This window comes from Mustela erminea, chromosome 1 (assembly GCF_009829155.1).
Source record: "Mustela erminea isolate mMusErm1 chromosome 1, mMusErm1.Pri, whole genome shotgun sequence".
NCBI lineage: Eukaryota > Metazoa > Chordata > Mammalia > Carnivora > Mustelidae > Mustela > Mustela erminea.
Genome location: NC_045614.1, coordinates 54,379,633 through 54,386,832, shown reverse-complemented (window position 1 = coordinate 54,386,832; position 7,200 = coordinate 54,379,633).

Genomic DNA, 7,200 nt, shown 5'->3' with positions numbered 1-7,200 from the left:
TGGGATTGGACTGAAAGTTTTCCATCCTTTGTGGACCAAAGGGTGCCTTTGGGGGCTGAGAAAGACACTCTGGAGGGGATGGCCTGAGGTGGAGTGGAAAGAACCTGAGCAGGTTTCAGTTCGAATCTTGGTCCTGTCACTTGCTAGCTGTGTGACTTTGGGAAGGTAACTTCACCTCTCTGATCCCTTGTTTTACCTAGTGAAATGGAGGTAATAAAGCAAACCTTACAAGACTGTGGGGTGGATTAAAGAAGATAATGTATTTTAAAGCACCTAGTATGTATAGAGTGACCATCAGACCTGGAAACACAGAGAAATTTTCAGAGTAAATGGTTTATGGGTAATACATAACAAAATTCTCTGTATTTCCAGACTTCAGGGTTTCTTTTTGGTAATACTAATTGCTAGCACTGATGTGGTACTTATAATGTACCAGGCACTGTTCTAAATGCTTTGCATATATCAACAAATTAATGCTTTATTTTTTTTTTAATTTTCTAAATTTAAATTGAAGTTAGTTAGCATCAACTCATTATTTTTATTTTTTTTTTAAGATTTGTTTATTTGTGGGGAGAGGGAGAGAGAGTCTTTTTTTTTTTTTAATATTTTATTTATTTATTTGACAGACAGAGATCACAAGTAGGCAGAGAGGCAGGCCGAGAGAGAGAGAGGGGAGGAAGCAGGCTCCCCGCCGAACAGAAAGCCTGATGTGGGGCTCGATCCCAGAACCCTGGGACCATGACCCGAGCCGAAGGCAGAGGCTTTAACCCACTGAGCCACCCAGGCGCCCCGAGGGAGAGAGAGTCTTAAGCAGACTCCATGCGGAGCCCCTTCCAGGGCTCGATCTTATGACTCTGATATCATGACTTGAGCCAAAGTCAAGAGTCAGGTGCTTGGGGCACCTGGGTGGCTCAGTGGGTTAAAGCCTCTGCCTTCAGCTCAGGTCATGATCCCAGGGTCCTGGGATCGAGCCCCACGTTGGGCTCTCTGCCCTGCAGGGAACCTGCTTTCTCCCCTCTCTCTGCCTGCCTCTCTGCCTACTTGTGATTTCTCTCTCTATGTCAAATAAATAAAATATATTTAAAAAAAAAAAAAAAAAGAGTCAGGTGCTTAATGACTGCACTGCCCAGGTGCCCCAACTCATTAATTCTTAATAATCCTAGGAAATAGGCACTATATCATCTCCATTTTACAGGTGAGGAAACAAACTCAACAGTCGAATGATTTACCCAAGGCCACAGAGCTCGTAAATGGCATAACCAAGAATCAAACCTGGACAGTCAACCATTGCACTACATCTAACCATTATGCTAGAATTGTTTTTTCTAACCATTATGCTAGAATTGTCAAGACAGTTGATGTCTCGACACTCTGGTGATGCTAATAGGTAAAAATAATGACAGCAGCAATTATGGGTTACAGAGTCTCAGCATTGCAAAGAATCTTAAGAGGTCACCCAGTAGGGGCAGCTGGGTAGCTATGTGAGTTGAATGCCCAGCTCTTGGTTTCAATTCCGGTAGTGGTCTTGGAGTCCTGGGATGGAACCTTCCTGTGGCAGACTCCGTGGGGAGTCCACTTGGGGATTCCATGCTCTCCATCTGCCCCTCTCCCCTACTCAGGCTGTGTGCACACTCCCTCACTCTCAAGTAAATAAATAAAATCTCAGGATGCCTGGGTGGCTCAGTAGGTTAAGTGTCTACTTTTGGCTCGTGTCCTGGTCCCCAGGTCCTGAGATCAAGTCCCGCATCAGGCTCCTTGCTCAGCGGAAAGCCTGCTTCTCCCTTTCCTGCTCCCCCTGCTTGTGCGCTCTCTCTCTCTGTCAAATACATTAATAAAATTAAAAAAAAAAACTTAAAAAAATAAGTAAATAAATAAAATCTTAAAAAAAAAAAAAAGAGGTCACCCAGTGATTTGGTCTTAACCTTCTGCCTTTCTAATCAAAAATAGACTGAAAATATTTGGGAAGTAGTTAACAAATGATTTTTTACTTTGCTGAATCTGATAGGTGAGAAGTGGTCTCTCATTGTAGTTTCTCTTGTTATGATAGTGGCTATCTTTCTATATTTGATTTATTTGCATGTTCCTTTTTTTTTTTTTTAAAGATTTTATTTATTTATTTGACAGAGAGAGATCACAAGTAGGTAGAGAGGCAGGCAGAGAGAGAGGAAGGGAAGCAGGCTCCCTGCTGAGCAGAGAGCCCGATGCGGGACTCGATCTCAGGACCCTGAGATCATGACCTGAGCCAAAGGCAGCGGCTTAACCCACTGAGCCACCCAGGCGCCCTGCATGTTCCTTTTTTGTGAATTTTCTGTCTATCTATTTTTCTGTTGGGTACTTGGTCTTACTGATTTTGGAGCTCTCTTTATAGTTCTCTAGAGAAACCAATTCATTGTGAATTGAATTGCAAGTATTTTTTTCCCCAGTGTGCCACTTGACCTTTGATCTTGTTTAAGGTATTTATTACCATGCAGAAAGTTGACTTTATTGTGGTTGAATTTATTAACCGTCTCCTTTTACAGCTTCTGGCATCTGTATCATGCTTAGAAATGCCTCCCCTATACTACAAAAATAATTTTTTTTTAACGTTCACACATTTTCCTCTGGAATGTCTATGGTTTCATTTTTATATTTAAATCTTCCAGTCATTTGAGTTTCATTTTGGTATGTTGGTATTTTCCTAGGGGCTGGGGAAATAGTGCTCTTGGTCCCAGCCTTCTCCATGCCGGGCTCTTCCATGTTCCGCGTGAGATCATTTCTGTCCAGTTCTCCTTGGTTCCAATTTTGATGGGAAAATTTGGCCTTACCTTGGTGTCTATATTAGTTTCTAGGCTTGCCAAATTTCCACAAACTGGGTGACTTAAGCAATCAGACAGTTATTCTTTCATGGATCTGGAGACCAGAAGTATGAACTCAAGGTGTCAGCTGGCCTGTGTTCCCTCCGGGATGCAATCTTTCTTTGCCTTTCTCTTAGTTCCTGCTGGTGTCTGGCAGTGTTCCCTGGCTTTGCAGCCGCCTCATTCCAACCTCTGCCTCTGTCACCACGTACGTGGTCTTCTCCCTGAGTGTCCGTCTTCTCCTCTTCTAATAAGGACACCTGTCCTATTTGGCTAGTGCCAACCCTACTTTAGTATGATTTCATTTCCGCCTGGTCACATGTGCGAAGTCTCTATTTCCAAATAAGGACACATTAGCAGGTGCTGGGGGTTAGGACCACAACATAGCTTTTGCGCAGACACAATTCAGCCTATAACATTTGGTTCCTCAAAAATACTCCAGCCTTCAGAGAGACAACTTAAAAGTTATAAAATAAATCAGAAAGTAAAACATCAAAATACAGGTGAAAAACACCTGTTCTTTAAAATCCTCCCAAACTAGCACAAAAACAGTAACTATAACTATAAAATTGCTACAAATCAATGAAACAGCTTCAAAATAAAAAACCAAAAAAGAACGGGTGGGGGAAGAGAGACTAGGAACAAACATTTGCCATCAATATTTAAGAAGTGAATAATTCACAAGAATTCACACATGTTGATAAGAAAAAAATGCCAGTACCCCCACAGTCAAAGGTCATGAACAGATAAGTCAGAAGACATCTGTGTGGGAAAATATTCAGGTGCATGGTTAATCAAAGAGCTCCAACTTAAAGCAGTGATAAAGTACTTTTCTTTTGCTAATAACCAACAACAAAAAGATTATAATATTTTTGAGCTGGTGCCGTGGTGGTGAAATTGGCAACCTCACATGCGGTAGGTGGCAGCGCCCTTTGAGAAAATGAGCTGGCAATATAGATCAAGGGCCATAAAAATGTTTATTCCAGTTGATCCAGTAATTCCACTCCTGGGACTCTATTCTAGAGAAATAATCTGAAGTGTGGAAGCTATTTGAAAAGGCAGAGCAAAGGGACATTTACTGGATCCCAGCTTGATGCCAAGCTCTTCACATATCTTATCTTAATTCTCTCAATAACCTTGTGAGGTCAGTATTCTTTGCTCTATTTACAGATAAGGAAACCAGGGTTTTGTGAGGTTAGGCCCTTGTCCAAGGTCACATGGCTTTATTTATTTATTTTTTAAGATTTATTTGTTTATTTGAGAGAGAGAGAGAGAGAGAGAAAGAGTCAGCCCACGGGGGAGGGAAGGTTAGAGGGAGGGAGAGAATCTTGAGCAGACTCCCCGCTGAGGGCAGAGCCCGAAGACTCAGTGTCACAACCCTGAGATCACGACCAGAGCTGCAATCAAGAGTCTGATAGTTAACTAACTGAGCCATCCAGTGACACTGGGCTCTGATCTGAGTTCTAAAGCCACTGGGCTCTCAGCAACGCCCTGCCTGGTTGGGAGGCAGAGTACCTGGTCCCTCCTTCAGGCCAAGTCACTCATCTGCCAAATATGAGAGGCAGCGAGGTTTGCACCAAGAGTCTCGAAGATTTCTCTGGACCCTGAGGTGTTGTGAATCTATTTGTTGCTATAAGTAAACCTCAGGAAGGATAAATACAGAACTGAGTAAGAATTATGCAGAAAATAATTGGACATACTTTATTTCTGCCTTCAGCTTTGGGAGTTTCAGCCAAGATTGATCTTTGTTTTGGATTTTTATTTTGGATATATTAATGTTTTCTTAATTAAGAGCAAGTACTATGTTTAAGTGCCTATTTATTGAACAAATATAATCTAATGATTAAAAGTACAGGTTCTATATATGTGAGCTCATTATAGTATTATTGCAAAATTTCTCTTTGAAATTATATAAACATAAGTAATATTTTTTTAAAAAGTAAGGGGAGGGACACCTTTTTTTTTTTAAGATTTTATTTATTTATTTGACAGAGAGAGATCACAAGTAGACAGAGAGGCAGGCAGAGAGAGAGAGAGGGAAGCAGGCCCCCTGCTGAGCAGAGAGCCCGACGCGGGACTCGATCCCAGGACCCTGAGATCATGACCTGAGCCGAAGGCAGTGGCTTGACCCACTGAGCCACCCAGGCGCCCCCGAGACACCTTTTATTTAAAAAAAAATAAGAGGGGATAGAGTTGAACTGTTTGAATTGCTCACCTCTGTTAATGTCCTTGCCTCAGTTCCTTCATCTGTAAAATGGAATGGTAATGGTACCTGTTTTGCAGTATTGTTATGAGATTCAGTAATATGATTTACTACCATATGTCACGGCATTATGCCGGATATACACTGTTAGCTATTTTTAGTATAAATCTCCTTTCCTTGTTAACCAACTTGTTTTGGAGACTTTTGGCTTCTGAAATTATTTCTAAAAGAAAACATTGATCCCCCTCTCTGATAAATAAATATATAAATAAAATTTAAAAAAATGAAGGGTGTGTCTGGGTGGCTCAGTCAGTTATACATTCATCTCTTGATTTCCGCTCAGGTCATGATCTCGGAGTCTTGGGATCAGGCCCTGCATGGGGCCATGTGTTGAGCTCCATGCTCAGCATGGAGTCTGCTTGGGATTCTCTCTCTCAAATAAATAAATGAATACAATTAAAAAAAAAAAAGAAAACAGAAAACATTGACTTTCCAAATGGGAACAGGACACCAACATTACTGAAGGTAATCTGAGGAAGAGGATAAAACCAAAGTTGCCCACAGGAAATGAACTGAGAGAAAAGAATCTAGAATTTTAAATGTGTAAATCATATCCAGAGTTGAGAATAAAGCTGTACAGATGGGCCTGATTTCTATTAATCTGGTGTTTAGACCTCTTGTAACATTCCTTTAAGTCTTTCCCTTCTAGAGAAGTAGGTGAAGGGGTACACAATTGAAGCTGGTAACCAGAAGATCCCATCCCCACCCACTGAACAAACAAAACTCCTCAGTTCTCACCTACTCAAAGTTATGGGGCCAATGTCTACTTGTAAAGGATGCAAATATTCCTAATAATATAATACCCAAATTCTCACAATGTGCTTAACCTAGTGTGGTAAATGTGGAGAGGCTAATACCAAAAACTCTGCACCTCCACAAGAGCCTCCAAGTCTTGCAAGGTGAAGCAAGCCATTTGAGGGCACAGAGCAGCAGAAGGAAGGCTGCAACATGCTGGGCAGACCTCCCCTTCAGTGGTCTTTGGGGGCTGGAATACTCTTCAATTCAAAGATGCTCTCTCTGGAAGTGTGTGCATAGCCCCCCAGTGGTTCCCTTGTTCAAGGAGCTCGCGCCTCAGAGGAAAAAGGAATGACCATAACTAAACAGCAATATTATCAGAGGAAATCAATAGGTAATCACTGGAACATCTATTAGAACTCTATTACAAGTGACAGAAAAATGAATTCAGTGGTTTTAAGTTTAGGAAAGGGGAATGTAAAGCTGCATGGAACTGGAAAGCCCAGGTCTGGCTAGTTGCAGGTCAGGTTGGTTTCAGTGCTTAACAGATGTTAAGGACCCTGTGAACCTCCAGGCTCGGCTCTCATTGTACAAAGGTAGCTGAGGCAGCCCCAGCGCTCCCCTTCCCAAGGCTCAGTTCTAGTCCGTTGACTATGAATGAAATGAAAAATTCATTAGGAAAATTCTGAGGACTCATTTGGGAGCAGCTTCAAAAAAGCTGGAGATTCACTTTGATTGGATCTGGTTGGGTCATGTGCCCATCCCTGAACCAATCACTGTGATCATTGCCATGTGCCACTTTGATTGGCCAGCCCTGAATCACATGTTTGCGTAACACTGAGCGCTGTATGGGCAGTCTGCTGTGTCTGAGCTCCTCGCACCTGGTTGTGCTTAGTTTGTTCCTCCCTGCCCAGGGAGTCCCTGGAAGGCAGGGACCATGCAGGCTCAGTATGTGGCTCCCAACATGCATTATGTCCTCAGTAAATGTTCATTGAAATAAACTGAATTGCAGACAATGGAGAATGAACTGGGGAACTAGGATGTCTGTCCGTAAGGCTTATGCAAAACGAAGTAACACAATCTAGCCCTGATTATTTCCTTCTCCATTTGAAAGCAGCCAGCCCAAGGTAATGAAGGAAACCGTACCCATTTTAGACTCGACATCGGTGACAATGAAATAGCTGCTCCTGGTATATCTTTTTTACAAGTACAAGTGCCAAAGTCGATATTAAAAAGTGGGCATGATGTATTTAAAATGCTTATTTTCAACAAATTAATGTGTCTAAACTATAACCCCCCATTTCCAACAACACAAATTAATAATGCTCTTTATAAGATGATGATGACATTTATTTTGGAAACTAAATT